The sequence below is a fragment of the Lithobates pipiens genome, unplaced genomic scaffold, assembly GCF_037356315.1.
Source record: "Lithobates pipiens isolate NorthernLeopardFrog02 unplaced genomic scaffold, aLitPip1_a1.2 Scaffold_18, whole genome shotgun sequence".
In the NCBI taxonomy this organism is placed as follows: Eukaryota; Metazoa; Chordata; class Amphibia; order Anura; family Ranidae; genus Lithobates; species Lithobates pipiens.
In genome coordinates this window covers 535798843-535814088 of record NW_027507758.1, presented here as the reverse complement: position 1 = coordinate 535814088, position 15246 = coordinate 535798843, and positions in this window count along the sequence as shown.

The window sequence follows — 15246 nt, the reverse complement described above, 5'->3', positions numbered from 1 at the left end:
GCCCCATAGTGACTGCGGGCCCCATAGCGACCGCGTGGGTTGCTATGGCGGTAGTTCCGCCACTGGCTGCAGGCTCTAATCATGTGCTTAACCTTCTTAGCGGTATTACCGTGTGTGGCTCGGGGGGTACTTTTCCATACCAAAAGCGGTAACCCTGAGCCACACTCGCAATATCACATCGCAGTATCCAGGGAAAGTTACTTACTTTGTCCCCAGGATCCTGCGATGTCTCCCCGCTGTGTGCGGTGGTTGTGTCTTTCCGTTCGATGTACTGTATGCCGGACTCCCTTCCCTGTGAGCGTTGCAAAGCATGGGGAAGGAGACCAGTGGGAAATTCAAATGAAAAAAACAGAACACATTCCGTACACTGTAATCTTACAGATTACATTACTGTATATCAAATCATTTCATGTCCGTAGTGCTTTGTCCAGTGCCCTGCCTGCGCTTTTATATTATATATACTGTAATGTTCTTTCTACCTGGAAACTGGAGATTGTCCATAGCAACCAAAATGTCCCTTTACGTCAAAAGCAGTTTTAGACCAGCTAGAAATCAGTGATAGTAAATTAGAACACTTGCAGAATTGAACGATAGTGATTCATGAGGAAATCCGTCATCAGACACTGAAAGTGACAACAGCGACAATGCTGCAACTGAGGAAATTTCTGTGTTTTTGAGATGATTACATTATTGAATAAATTTTATTATTATTATATTATTATTTTTGATAATTATTTATAAATATTTCTTATATTATAATTTATGATTTTGTGTTTCAAACTTTATCATACACAGGATGTCTACTAGACTCTTGTTTGGACAGATTTAAGTGAGTTATTCCTAAGAATTACAGGCCTACAATATAAAAGGCCAAATTGGAATCCATGCATGTAGATTAGAGGCCAGACGCATGGATTAGGGGGGCGGCGCATCTGCAACCCGTGTGGACGGGTCACCACTGCTAATGACACTGGCTGGGAAGGGGTTAACATCTAGGGGAAATCAAGGGGTTAACTGTGTGCCTAACAATGTGTAATGTGTGTTATGTGCTGCTTTTACTAAGCGATCTTGGTGTTTTTGGAATAAAAAAAAAAACAGTAAGATAGCCTATCAGTGTTCAGAGCTCTGTGCTGTACTATAGGCTGTGCATACAGGGCAACAAATTACACCATAAAACTACATGACCATGTGAGGATCAAGGTATAAGAAACCAAGATGGTTGACAGTATGTTTCACTAAATGCTTATCTCGTCTGTTTTATTCTCAGTATCTTAAAGACACATCATCCTTAAGCCCGGATGGGTGCAGTCACGTACACATAAGAGGAAACCATGTCGTAAGGGTCATCTGCCACATCAACTCTAAAAGCAGAAGACACTTAGAAATTGCCTTTTATGGAAGTTGTTGTTTTGTTTCAACATTTCTAACGCCTGTCTTTTGAGTGTATAAAAGAGCTGTGTTAATAAAGAACCTCAGAGTTGGGTGCGACCTTCTGAGCAGATATACTGAGAACTTCTTTCCGTGTCTCTTTGCTTAGATAAGAACTCTAATAACAATTGGGAAACGGTAACATAACTTGATGAATAGGTGACTTGCAGTAGTCACACCTAACATTCTGGCGCACGAACAGGGACTTCGCTAAAGAAACTACAAGAGGCGAACGAACATAAGGACGGAACGAAGAGGTCGGGCACATCAGGAACCACAGACAAAACCTGCGCAGGTAAGAAAAGCTTTATTTTCTTATAAACTCTGTGCTTCTTAGATTTGTGCCCACCCGATCTGTCTGTATTGTTCTTCAGGTAATACCAACCTCTGTAGTAAGCGAGTCTTGAATTTAATATTTGACTTATGTTACCGTTGTTTCTTGTCTGTCTCCTTGTCATCTGTCTGTTTTGACTGAGATAAGCCCTGTTTGTATGGTGTGAATTGAAACATATATCATCCCAATGAGTAACGGAATGCGCCCTTAACTCGTAAGAGTACTTGGGGGGTCCGACACTTAAGTTTGATATACGCTTTTTGATTCATGAGCCTAAAAACGGGTTGAAAGTATAAGTCCTGACTGCCTCAATAAAGCAGGAATAAGAAACGATTGCTGAGAAATTCCATGTTAAAGGGAAGGGAATAAGGTCTCCACAAAGTCCCGGAGATCTAGTCATATGTGTTTGGCCACCTACAAGTGATGATTGTGATTATTGTTTCTGTTGTATTAGTAGTCGCATTTATCTGGTTGGGGTGTAAAAGTAGTTCGGTTTCAGAATAAGTACCCCAGACAAAGTTTTAGTATTTTGGCACCCTAGGAGGAGAAGGCAACGAGACACTTAGTAAGTGATCCAAACGCCACCTAGGCAGGACTGTCAAAATGGGCCAGACACATGGTAAACCCCAGGAGGAATCTCAGAAATGTTATGCTGTTAAAGACATAATTACAATGTTGTATGGGAAGGACAAGGCACAGGGCACGAATAGGGTTCTCAAGAAATTTGGAATGGATGGAGAAAATGGGCTAAGTGTAGAAGGTTGGGAGAATATAAAGAGAGACAGACAGGGAGAGGTCCTGCAGAACAGATGGGTATCACAAATACAATGTTTAATTAAGGTTTCCAACAGGGCTAAAGAGGAGGGATGGAAGTATTGTCATGAACAGGGTGGATGGGACATGAAGGTCCGACACAAGAGTCTCCCTTCTGCTCCCGAGGATGGAGTAAAAACGGAAGGTACTCCACCTCCTTATACCACTACCACACCGGGTAGCGAAAGACCAAAACTTTATCCTTCCTTAAGAGGAAGAGGATGGGTATGCCGAGTATGCGGTACCCAGAATACAGACTGGGCACAGGAATGTGTACATTGCGGAGCTCAAAGACCAGAGTCCGTAGCTCCAGTCCACAGTCGGACTAGGGTAATACAAGTAAATAATCCAAATGCGGGTCAAGCAGGACAGCCACCTACAGTGACTCAACAAGTCGTTCTGAGGACATGGACACCTTGGTCGGCTGACACTCTTATGGCATTAATACAGAATGCTCCTGATCCCGTAGCAAAACCTGCCGCATTCTGTAGATTCGTGACACAATTACTAGACACACATGAAGCAGCTTGGCAAGATGGGGAAGATTTGTGTAGACATAAAATGACACTAACGATGTTTAATCAATTTATGAATGAAATTGCTCCACATAGACCACAAGGGGATCCAGCGGCAAATCCACCAGGAGTACACCCCCGTCATATAGACTCTAGACCCCTGTTTATTAATCAGTTACGAAAATTTTGCCAAAGGAAACAGCAGGAAAGGGGTTCGACAGCGCCCATAAAACAGGCCCCAGGTCAGACTGTTACAGAATTTTACCTCAACATGGAAAGCATGATGGCTGACGAAGGTCTAGATTTAGCCTTACCCGTCACCATTAGGGCTTTCAATCGACAGTTTATGGAAGGACTAGTACCCCAAATAGGTGACAAACTGAAGGCATGTACTCCCGAATGGAGAGCCATACGGGACAGAGGAACATTGTTGCAGAAAGCACAAGGCATAGAGGCTGATTTAGCAGAAACTAAACCCAGAAGGACACCGGGAGTTAACACTGTTGCCCGGGTCAATGAAGGAGGGAATTCCTCCCGTAAACCTCTTACCTGTTATTACTGCAACAAGGTGGGACATATAAAAAGAAACTGTAGGAAAAGAATAAAAGACGAACAGGAAGGAAACACGGACAGAGACACGAGGGACAACAGACAGAGGCGTACCAACGATAGGGACGATCCGACCGCATGACTTGCCCCAGTCCTAGCTGAATCAGAGAATAAAATGCTCCACATGTTGATGAAGGTGGAAGGTAAACATATTCCTTGTTTAGTTGACACGGGAGCATCACGCAGCTTATTATCTGATTCAGTAGTCCCTCCACACATGACATCCCATGACACCATACCCATAAGTGGTTATGACGGTCTTTTGTCCGATGCCCCACTGACTAAACCTTTAAAAGTAAAAATAGGGAATCACATGTTTTTGTCACGCTTTTTGATTTCCAGAGGAGCCCCTACTAATTTATTAGGAGCAGATATTCTTCAGAAAATAGGAGCAAACATTACTTATCATCCAGATGGTATGGTCACCCTAGCAATAAGAGATGACCCAGAGGGTATAGAAATCTGTAATAAAATACAATGTTTGGAAGAAGAACCAGAACCGTCCAATACACCCTCGCCGGAAATAGATCAAATTCTGTCTAGCCTTCCGGAAGGGCTATGGGAAACACATCCAGCAGACGTTGGGCTTCTGCCCATACCCCCGGTTACTCTACAGCTGATTCCAGGAGCAGTTCTCCCCCAGCAGAAACAGTACCCACTCAGTGCGCCCCAGGAAGCAGCTATAGAACTACAAGTGGAGGCTCTACTCAAAAGTGGAGCATTAAAAGAAATACAGTCACCAGCCAATACCCCATTGTATCCAGTCAAGAAAAAGACATTGGGGGATGGCCCAGTAAAGTATAGAATGGTACAAGACCTAAGGGCGGTAAACAAAATATTGGCCCCAATAACGCCACTAGTACCAAACCCGCATACTTTACTTTCAGAAGTACCATCAGATAGCTCCTCATTTACTGTTATAGACTTGGCTAATGCTTTCTTTTCTGTACCCCTGGCGGAGGAATGTCAACCGTGGTTTGCGTTCCGTCTCAAAAACCGCCAGTTGACCTGGACACGCCTACCGCAAGGGATGGCGCATTCGCCGACTCTATACTCGCAAGCCCTACAGACAGTGTTGGGGGAATGGCAACCACCTGACACTTGTGTATTGTTGCAATATGTAGATGACCTATTGTTATGTTGTCTGGATAACGATACTTGTTTAAAAGCCACTCTATCATTGTTACAATTCCTGGCTGAAAAAGGGTGCAAAGTGAATAGAACTAAGTTACAGGTATGCCAGAAAAAGGTTGTCTTTTTGGGCCACTGTATATCCCAGGGTACTCGACACCTCACTGAAGAACGAGTCCAGGCCATAAGACAAATGAATGTCCCACGTAACTTTAAGCAACTTCGTATGTTTCTGGGAATAGTGTCATATTGTAGACAATGGATACCACATGCCAGTTCTCTGATGCAGCCATTATATGATTGCTTGAAAATAGTACCCTATGTACTCACAGAAGCAGGTCATAAGTCTTTTAGCACCTTAAGAAAGTTACTAATTTCGGCACCTGCGATCGGGATCCCTGACTATACCAAAACATTTCATTTGTACATTGCTGAAATCACGGGACACGCAACAGGGGTGTTGACACAACAACACATCAAACAAAGGCCGGTAGCATATTTCTCAGCGGCTCTCGATCCTGTCTCTAGAGGATCACCGTCCTGTGTACGAGCAGTCGCAGCAGTATCAATTATCATTGACAAATCCTCAGAAATTGTCTTAGACAATCCTGTAGTGGTACATACCACACATGACATACACGCCATTTTGTCACAAGTTCAGCCAAAACACATATCAATGGCGAGGCAGCTGCGTCTGCAATGCACCTTGCTCCTACCTCCCAATGTTACCTTCCAGCGATGCACTTCCTTTAACTTAGCACAACTTCTACCCTTACAGACAGATTTGACAGGGGGGAGTAATGGTGAAGGCACAGCACAAGAAACTCAGGATTCTGACACACTTTCATTTCATGACATAACATCTGATGAACACGATTGTTTTCAACTTATGGAACAAGAGACCACGGGGTTCCCACATGTCACAGACACACCCATTGCAAATGCAGAACACACACTGTACATAGATGGTAGTAGATTTGCCGATGACAAAGGTAAATATCACACAGGTTATGCTGTGGTAACGGACACACAGGTAATTGAGGCAAAGTCACTACCAGCACACATGTCTGCACAAGAAGCGGAACTAACAGCTTTAGAAAAAGCCTTAGAACACTTAGAGGGACAAGAAGGGAACATTTACACTGATTCTGCATACGCCTACGGTGTGGCACATGATTATGGCCACATATGGAAAGCTAGAGGTTACCTTACAGCAGCAGGCACACCTGTTAAACATGGTGAAGGAATCAAAAGAGTCCTGAACAATCTTCAAAAAGTTAGAAGAGTAGCCATTATGAAGATAGCGGCACACACGAGCGCAAAAACAACTGAGGCAAAAGGAAACACATTTGCAGATTTAGCTGCAAAGAAGGCAGCTCTAGGGGAAGTAAGCCCTGAGACCTTAGCCACGGTACAGGTGAGTATGCCCGAAACCACATGGCAGCAGCTGATCGAACTACAGGAACAAGCAGGGACTACTGAGAAGGACCGTTGGGTTAAGGAGGGAGCTGCACCAGGCCTTGACAATGTATGGAGAGAGGGAGACAAAATATGTCTACCCGCCTCTCTATACCCCGCAATGGCAGCGGCTGTCCACTTGCCCACTCATGTCAGCTCCAATTCTATGTATAGGATTGTAAGCCAAGGATGGCTAGCCCCTGGATTCAGTAGTACTGCAAGGAACTACTGTGCTGCATGCCAAATCTGTCTGTTAAATAACCCAGGACAGAGAGTGAAAACCCCACGTAAACATCAGGTTCGGGCCCAATATCCCTTTCAGAGACTGCAAATTGACTATATCCAAATGCCTAAGAGCGGCCCATTTGAATTTTGTCTCGTGTGCATCTGCTTATTTTCAGGCTGGCCAGAAAGTTATCCAGTGAAGTCAGCCACAGCGAAAGCCACAGCGAAGAAACTGATCACAGAGTTAATACCTAGGTTTGGTCTTCCTGAAACCATAGAATCAGATAGGGGAACACACTTTACAGGAGAAATCATGCAGAATGTAATGGCTATGTTAGGGGTTCAACAAAGTTTCCACACCCCTTACCACCCACAGAGTTCAGGATCAGTAGAAAGAGTAAATGGGACAATAAAGTTAAAAATACAAAAAGCTATGCAAGAGTTAAATAAACCTTGGCCAGAATGTCTGCCTTTAGCTTTGTTCTCTATTAGGTACACTCCAACAGGAAAAACCGGGTTATCCCCATATGAAATACTTTTTGGAAGTGTACCCAGATTAGGTTTATATTTTCCTCAAAGTATGCAATTGCAATGTGATAGTTTAACTACATATGTGATACAATTGCAACAGCGTCTAACTAAAATCCACAAGAGTGTGTATTCTTCTCTTCCAGACCCTAATTCTGTCACAGGTACACACGACCTACAGCCAGGAGACTATGTGTATGTAAAGAAACATACCAGGAAGACACTGGAACCGAGGTTCGAGGGTCCTTTCCAGGTGCTACTGACTACAGCAACATCAGTGAAATTGGAAGGGAAACCTACCTGGATCCACGCTTCACACTGTAAAAAGGAGCCAGTTGGCAAATGACAACATGTATCTTTTTATTCTTTTTGTTTCAGTAATCCTGACCAATAGTTTGGTTACCTCACAGAATGAAATTCACAAGGATGAAGGATTTTCTAAAAAAATGTTATTACTGAAGTTTAAATATGCTTATGCTCGGAAGTCAGGATATGAGAAATGTTGGATTTGCAGTAAATTACACCCCAGTACAGCAAAAATACCACTGATGGCAGTTCCTATAAATTATACTGACCTTGCTAACAGTAGCATTAACATAACTGGAACAAATACCAGCAAGACAGTAATGTTTAAATCAAATGGTCTCGCCTTTCCCCCTGCCTGGTATTTCAACTTAGGGAACACAACGGGAGGAAATAGAGAATGCCAAGACAGCAAGTTTAATTTGTCCATTGTCGTATTAAATGGAAGCTTCTACCCCAGTAATACCAGCACACACCAGACATTATCTGACTTCCTCACTAACATTGTGGATAATAATGTTAGGTGGTTAGTATCCAACTTATCCCTCTATGGATACACCTCTCGTTATAGAAATAATATCAGTTCAAGATCAGTAGCTCTAGGAAACAATATATACATCTGTTGTGGGGATAAGTGTTATACCTGGATACCTAGAAGGGCTCAGGGATGGTGCTACCTCGCAAGTTTGGTACCAGTAATGGGAGTAGTGGGTGATGAACGAGGTGATCACCTACTAGAAGCTAGTATGCACCCCAGATATCCCCTCAGATATCGTAGCAAGAGAGAAATATTCTTAGAGCAGGACATGGCATGGGCTTGGTTCCCGTCCTGGACAGGATGGGGTATAGACTTAATGAAGCGACTAATTAACTATACTGGAATAATTAATGATATTTTGGAGAAAAACTCTGATGACATTACTAAGTTAAATCTAGAGACCAGAGCCATCACAAAACAAATAGAATTACATGAGTTAGCGATTGAAAGTATGAGTGCAGCATTAACAGGACTCTGTGAGGCTACAGAAGACTATGAATGTTGTACTTGGATACATAACACCAGCATCGAGATACCCGACTATTATGACATCATTGCACGACACCGCACGGAAGTAAAGGATCTACAGGAGAAGGCCCGTAATATTGGCCGTGACTGGGATCCGTTTGGTGGAACTTTTAGCTTCTCAGGGTTATTCTCTTGGCTTAAGCAGGCAGCGATGACAATTATAGTGGTGCTTTTATTTGTATTTCTTCTTTATGCGTGCTTTAAACTGCTCATGTGCTTTTGCAAAAAAGCCAAGGTAAATGCTGTAGAAAAGATGGAACTTTTGTAAGTTGGATAAGATAGGTGGATTTGGTTCCTTGACATCACCCATCTTTCAGAAAAGCCACTCTTCCTGAATTTTAGATGTTGGTACTATCCAGGGGGATGGGTGTATACCCCTCTGACAACTCGCGGTCAGGGAGAGTACTTTGGACATAGGCCGACTAGAACTTGTTCAGGTGGACCCAGGGTAAGAGGGAAGGGTGATGTCAAAGGGGGAAATTGTGAGGATCAAGGTATAAGAAACCAAGATGGTTGACAGTATGTTTCACTAAATGCTTATCTCGTCTGTTTTATTCTCAGTATCTTAAAGACACATCATCCTTAAGCCCGGATGGGTGCAGTCACGTACACATAAGAGGAAACCATGTCGTAAGGGTCATCTGCCACATCAACTCTAAAAGCAGAAGACACTTAGAAATTGCCTTTTATGGAAGTTGTTGTTTTGTTTCAACATTTCTAACGCCTGTCTTTTGAGTGTATAAAAGAGCTGTGTTAATAAAGAACCTCAGAGTTGGGTGCGACCTTCTGAGCAGATATACTGAGAACTTCTTTCCGTGTCTCTTTGCTTAGATAAGAACTCTAATAACAATTGGGAAACGGTAACATAACTTGATGAATAGGTGACTTGCAGTAGTCACACCTAACATTCTGGCGCACGAACAGGGACTTCGCTAAAGAAACTACAAGAGGCGAACGAACATAAGGACGGAACGAAGAGGTCGGGCACATCAGGAACCACAGACAAAACCTGCGCAGGTAAGAAAAGCTTTATTTTCTTATAAACTCTGTGCTTCTTAGATTTGTGCCCACCCGATCTGTCTGTATTGTTCTTCAGGTAATACCAACCTCTGTAGTAAGCGAGTCTTGAATTTAATATTTGACTTATGTTACCGTTGTTTCTTGTCTGTCTCCTTGTCATCTGTCTGTTTTGACTGAGATAAGCCCTGTTTGTATGGTGTGAATTGAAACATATATCATCCCAATGAGTAACGGAATGCGCCCTTAACTCGTAAGAGTACTTGGGGGGTCCGACACTTAAGTTTGATATACGCTTTTTGATTCATGAGCCTAAAAACAATATACATCTTATGCATGTGGAAAACCCAAGGTCCCCTGTCAGGTTTTTGTTTTGCCATCTTGGTCTCATTTGTAAGATTACCGTCCACTTCCTGTAAACAGGAAATCTTTAAGGCTGGGTTCACACTGCCGCACGGAGCGGCTCACAGTGGGTCTGGTGCGTCCCTGTTCACTGTTTCACTGAACCGCAGGAAAATAGCATGGTCAAATAGACCATGTAATTTACCCTGTGAATGCATTTTTGAAAAGGTGCATGCAGCTTTTTTTGCAGAAATACAGGCACAGCAGCCCATTCATTTAAATAGGCTGCCGTGCCCGCGGAAACGCATAGGTGTGAACCTAGTGTAAGTGCCTGTGTAAATGTCCTTACCTAAACCATCATACTCTGACCCTCCACAGATCCAAGTGTCAGTGCCTGTGAATGCACAGAAACATTAGATTGTGAGTGTCTTCAGGAGAAAGAGCTACATTCCAGACCCACAGCACCACCGGACAGCCTAAGGACTCAGGATACCTTCCACTGGCCTGTGAGCCCCCCCCCCCCCAACACCCGGGAACATGCGGATGCCCACTTCTATTTGCCTAATATGCTGTAAACTATCTACTCAAATGTGAGTGCTTTTAATCCACTACAATAAATTTATTTTAAAACACGCTGCATTTAGAGGGCTCCGCCCTTCTCTTGTTCAGGAGAGAGAGCGACTGATCTGATGTACAGAATGTACAGCTCCTTGTAGATTGCTGGCACTGTAAAAACACTTGTTATAAATGCACATTTTCCTTTTATTAATGTGAGCACATTCATTAAGGCTGGGTTCACACTAGAATATGCAGCGGCACACAGCAGGAGTCCGGTGCGCCTCCATTCACTGTTTCAGGTCTGATTTTAATCCGAATTTTGGGCTGAATTTAGACCTGAAACAGACCAAAAGATGCAGAGGGCTCTTCGCAATTTGCACAGGAGCCACTGCGGAGATGCATGAACAGGCTCCATAGAGAGCCAGTCACAATCTCCTGCTACTCAAATTGGATGCAGGGAAACCCACTTCCAATTCGCATAAGTGAGAACCCAGCTTGAATGTTTTGGTGGACTATGCCTTTAAAGCAATGCATGTTAACACACATCATAATGTGCGTTTATACCCTGCACAAATGGAAATTGGCCCTCAGGCTTCCTTGTGTGGACGCTGACAGCAATAAAAATCTCGTACAGGTTTCAAACTCTCAAACCTCCATCTAAAACTGTAGAAAACAGATTTGTCATCAAATATGCTTTAACCCCCTTCCTGCCCAGGCCAATTTTCAGCTTTTCAGCACTGTCACATTTGAATGACAATAGCGTGGTCATGCAACCCTGTACCCAAACAACATTTTCAATATTTGTTTCAGACAAATAGAGCTTTCTTTTGGTCATGTTTGAGCACCTCTGGGTTTTTTATTTGTTGTTAAACAAATAAAAAAAAAACAACAAAATGTTCATAGTTTGTTATAAAATTTTGCAAACAGATAATTTTTTTCATTCAATGATGTGCGCTGGTGAGGCTGCTCTGATGGACGCTGAAAAGCTGCACTGATGGGCACTAATGGGGGCTGCACTGATGGACACTGAAGAACATTGATAGGTGGCACTGATAGGCAGCACTGATAGGTAAAACTGATGGGCAATGATAGGTGACACTGATGAGGAGGCACTGATGGGCACTGATTCTCAACACTGATGGGCACTGATTGGCAGCACTGGTGAGACTGCACTGATAATCAAGAAACTGATAATTAGTGCCCTGATTATCAGTGTCGATGTTCCTTTAACACAAGCCGGTTATCAGCTTTCTTCTTTTTTTTTCCTCTTGTGTGAAAACAGACGATAATCAGCTTATGTTGACATCCATGATCAGCTATCATTGGACACAGCTGATCATGTGGTAAAGGGCCGCTGTGATTGACCCTTTACCCCGATCTGTGATCAGTCCTTCAGATTCGGCGATCACAGGGCACGCTGCAGAGGACGCACTGGAAGTGCGATCATGGGAGAACATAAATAGACGCCCTTCAGGCACAGGAAGCCCGCACTGTAGCCATCATTCTGCTATAGCCTGGGCGGCAGCAGGTTAATATCCAAAAAACAATTAGTGCATTTTAACCACTACAATACAGGGCACTTTCACCCCCTTCCTTCCCAGACCAATTTTCAGCTTTCAGCGCTCTAGCGCTTTCAGTGACAATTGCGCGGTCGTGCTACACTGTACCCAAATGAAACTGTTATCATTTTGTTCGCACAAATAGAGCTTTATTTCGGTGTTATTTATTCACGACTCCGTTTTTTTTTTTTTTGCGATATAAGCGCAAAAATAGCGGAAATTTGGAAAAAAAACAATATTTTCTTTTTTCTATTTGAAAAGAAATCCAATAAAATCAAATTTTATCATAAATTTAAGCCAAAATGTATTCTGCTACATGTTTTTGGTAAAAAAAATTCCGTTAAGTGTATAATAATTGGTTTGTGTGATCACGGACATATGTACGCAAATGATCATGTACATATGTGTGCAGGTGATCACGTACATATGTGTGCAGATAATCATTGGGACATGTGATTTTAGTGGGACATATGTGGGGGACATGTTTTTATTATTAGGGACATGTGTTTTTATTATTTGGGGACATGTATGTTTTGGGGACATGTGTGTTTTGGGGACATATGTGGGGACTGTGTTTGTACTGTGTGGTGTGTTGTGTGTTTACACTACACTGATGATCAGTGAGTAAAAAGCTGTAAAAAGCAGCCCATACTCACTGATCATCAGCCGGCTGCAGCGTTCTGCTCTCCTCTCCTCAGCGGTGACTTCCGTGTGAGGAGAGGAGAGCCGATTGCCTAGCAACCGGCTGTTTGTTTACATCACATGACGGCCGTGATTGGACACGGCCGTCATGTGATCAGGAGGGCCAATCACAGAGCCCTCCTGCCGATCTGAGATGTGCCGTGTCCGGGTGACACGAGCACATCGGGATCGCGCCGCTGCGCGAGCGCGCGCGCGCACGATCCCGCTACTCCTGAAGGACGTTCCTGAACGGCCTGTCAGGAGTAGACGGCTCCCACCCGGCCGTATATATGCATTGGCCGGGTGGGAAGTGGTTAAGAGACAGCTTAGGTCTCATGCACACTGTGCGTTTTTTTTTTTCTGCCTCTAAACGCCCCTGCATGTTAGCCTATGCTATGTGGTTTATTTACTAAAGGAAAATAGACTGTGAACTTTGCAAAGTTCAGTTGCACTCTACAAGTGCCGTTACTCCAGAGCTTAGTAAATGAGGTGAAGCTTCACTTTGTAAAGAATACCCAATCATCTGCAAGGAAAAAAAAAAGCTACTTTTTTCATTTACTAAGATTTGGAGCAACTACTCTTGCAGAGTGCACCTGCATTTTGCAAACTGCGCAGTGTATATGCCTTTAGTAAATCAGCCCCAATGTGCCCGTGCACACATTGCGTTTAGAGAAGTTTAGAGGCGGAAAAAACCCCCAGCAGCATTTGGTAAAAAAAAACGTTTAACGCATGTAAATGCCTGTTAACACATCTAAATGTGCGTTAACACTTGAGCATTAATTCTTTTCAAATGCCAGAATAAGAGCCCTTTCACACTGAGGGAGTTTTCAGGCGTTTTAGCGCTAGAAATAGCCTCTAAGGCTGCTTTCACACTGGGGCGGGAGCAGCGTCGGCGGTAAAGCGCCGCTATTTTTAGCGGCGCTTTACCGTCGTTTTAGCGGCGGTGTGCGGGCGCTAGCAGGGTGGTTTTAACCCCCGCTAGCGGCCGAAAAGGGGTTAAACCCGCCCGCAAAGCGCCGCTGCAGCGGCGCTTTGCTGGCGGTATTGCCGCGGTGTCCCATTGATTTCAATGGGTGGGAGCGGTTTAGGAGCGGTGAATACACCGCTCCTTCACCGCTGCAAAGATGCGGCTGGCAGGACTTTTTTCACCGTCCTGCCAGCGCATCGCTCCAGTGTGAAAGCCCTCTGGCTTTCACACTGGAGTTAAAGGGGCCGGTTTTTTTCAGGCGTTACACAGGCGCTATTTTTAGCGCTGTAACGCCTGAATACCGCCCCAGTGTGAAAGCAGCCTTAATAACACAAAAAACTGCCTTCCATTAATTTCAATGTGACTTTTCACACTGCGGTGTGCTTGCGGGACATTAGGAAAAGTCCTGCAAGCAGCATCTTTGGGGCGCTTCAGAAGCGCTGTTTACACGCGTCAATTGTTTTTTCTTGTCAGGAGGAAAGGTGTTTAGGAGAAATAGCATAAACGTTCAGTGTGAATGAGGTCTTATTAGGACTGAATATCAAGAAAATTTAAAGGAACATTTTTCAGTCAGAAATCTCAACCAGGATTGTCCCTAGAAACCATCTTCTTTAATAAAGAACATAATGTGCTATTGCCGAGAAACTCAGTAATATTCAGGGGCCCTTTCCTCACTTTATATTATAGAAAATGTGGTTGGTGTGGGGCAGCACTAAGACAATTCTGTAATTCTCTACATTTTTATAAATGAGATGCTTGAGGTATAATGTGTCCAGTGACCTGAGGCAGCTGAGGAGGCCGCCATATGCTTACAGAAATTTTTTACACAAGGTACATTGTGACCCTGTGATGAGAAATACTGCCAAAACACACAGTGAAAGCAGCTACAGTATGTTTTATTTTAAAAGTTGTGGAGGGATGTGTTTATTAAAGATACTGATGGCTGCAGTAAAGTGGAAGCTGAAAATGTATTAGTTTGTCACCCTGAAAATTTTACATACAGCTGTAATGATAGAATATTGTGAAGGATGGTTGTTGTCAATAAAGTTTGAACAATGTCTGCTGACTGAGGAGAATCACAGGAGCAGCTGACAGGAGAGACACGGTGAGCTCAGGTGGCACCACACACATTATGGTTAGGTATTTAGAATTATAGTTAGGCTAGTTAATATTATGGTTAGGATAGTTAGTATTATAGTTAGACTAGTTAGAATTATAGGTAAACAGTATTTTGTTCAGCATAGTTAGTGTTATGGTTAGGTAAATAGTAATATGGTTAGGTTAGTTAGTATTATGGTCAGGTAAAGAGTAATATAGTTAGGATAGTTAGTATTAGTCTAGTTTCACATCTATGCGTGTTGGGAACGCGTAGAAAAACACACTGCACTTTAGCAAACACGCATCATCATGTGATTCGGTGTGTCGTGTTTTTGGAAAAGAATTTGTGACTTCTTTTCCGTGTTCATTTCAATAGGCTGTCCTACATACGACACTTGGTAACACATGTAAAATGCAGGGAACTGCACACGCACACCCGCACTACGTGAAACAAACTTGATGGTTAGGCTAGTTAATGTATTGGTTAGTTAATTGGTATCATGGTCTCTTGCACACGACCATACATCAGGCATACAGGGGTTGATTTACGAAAACTGGTGCAGCTGTTCATAGAAACCAATCAGCTTCCAGGTTTTATTGGCAAAGTTTAATTG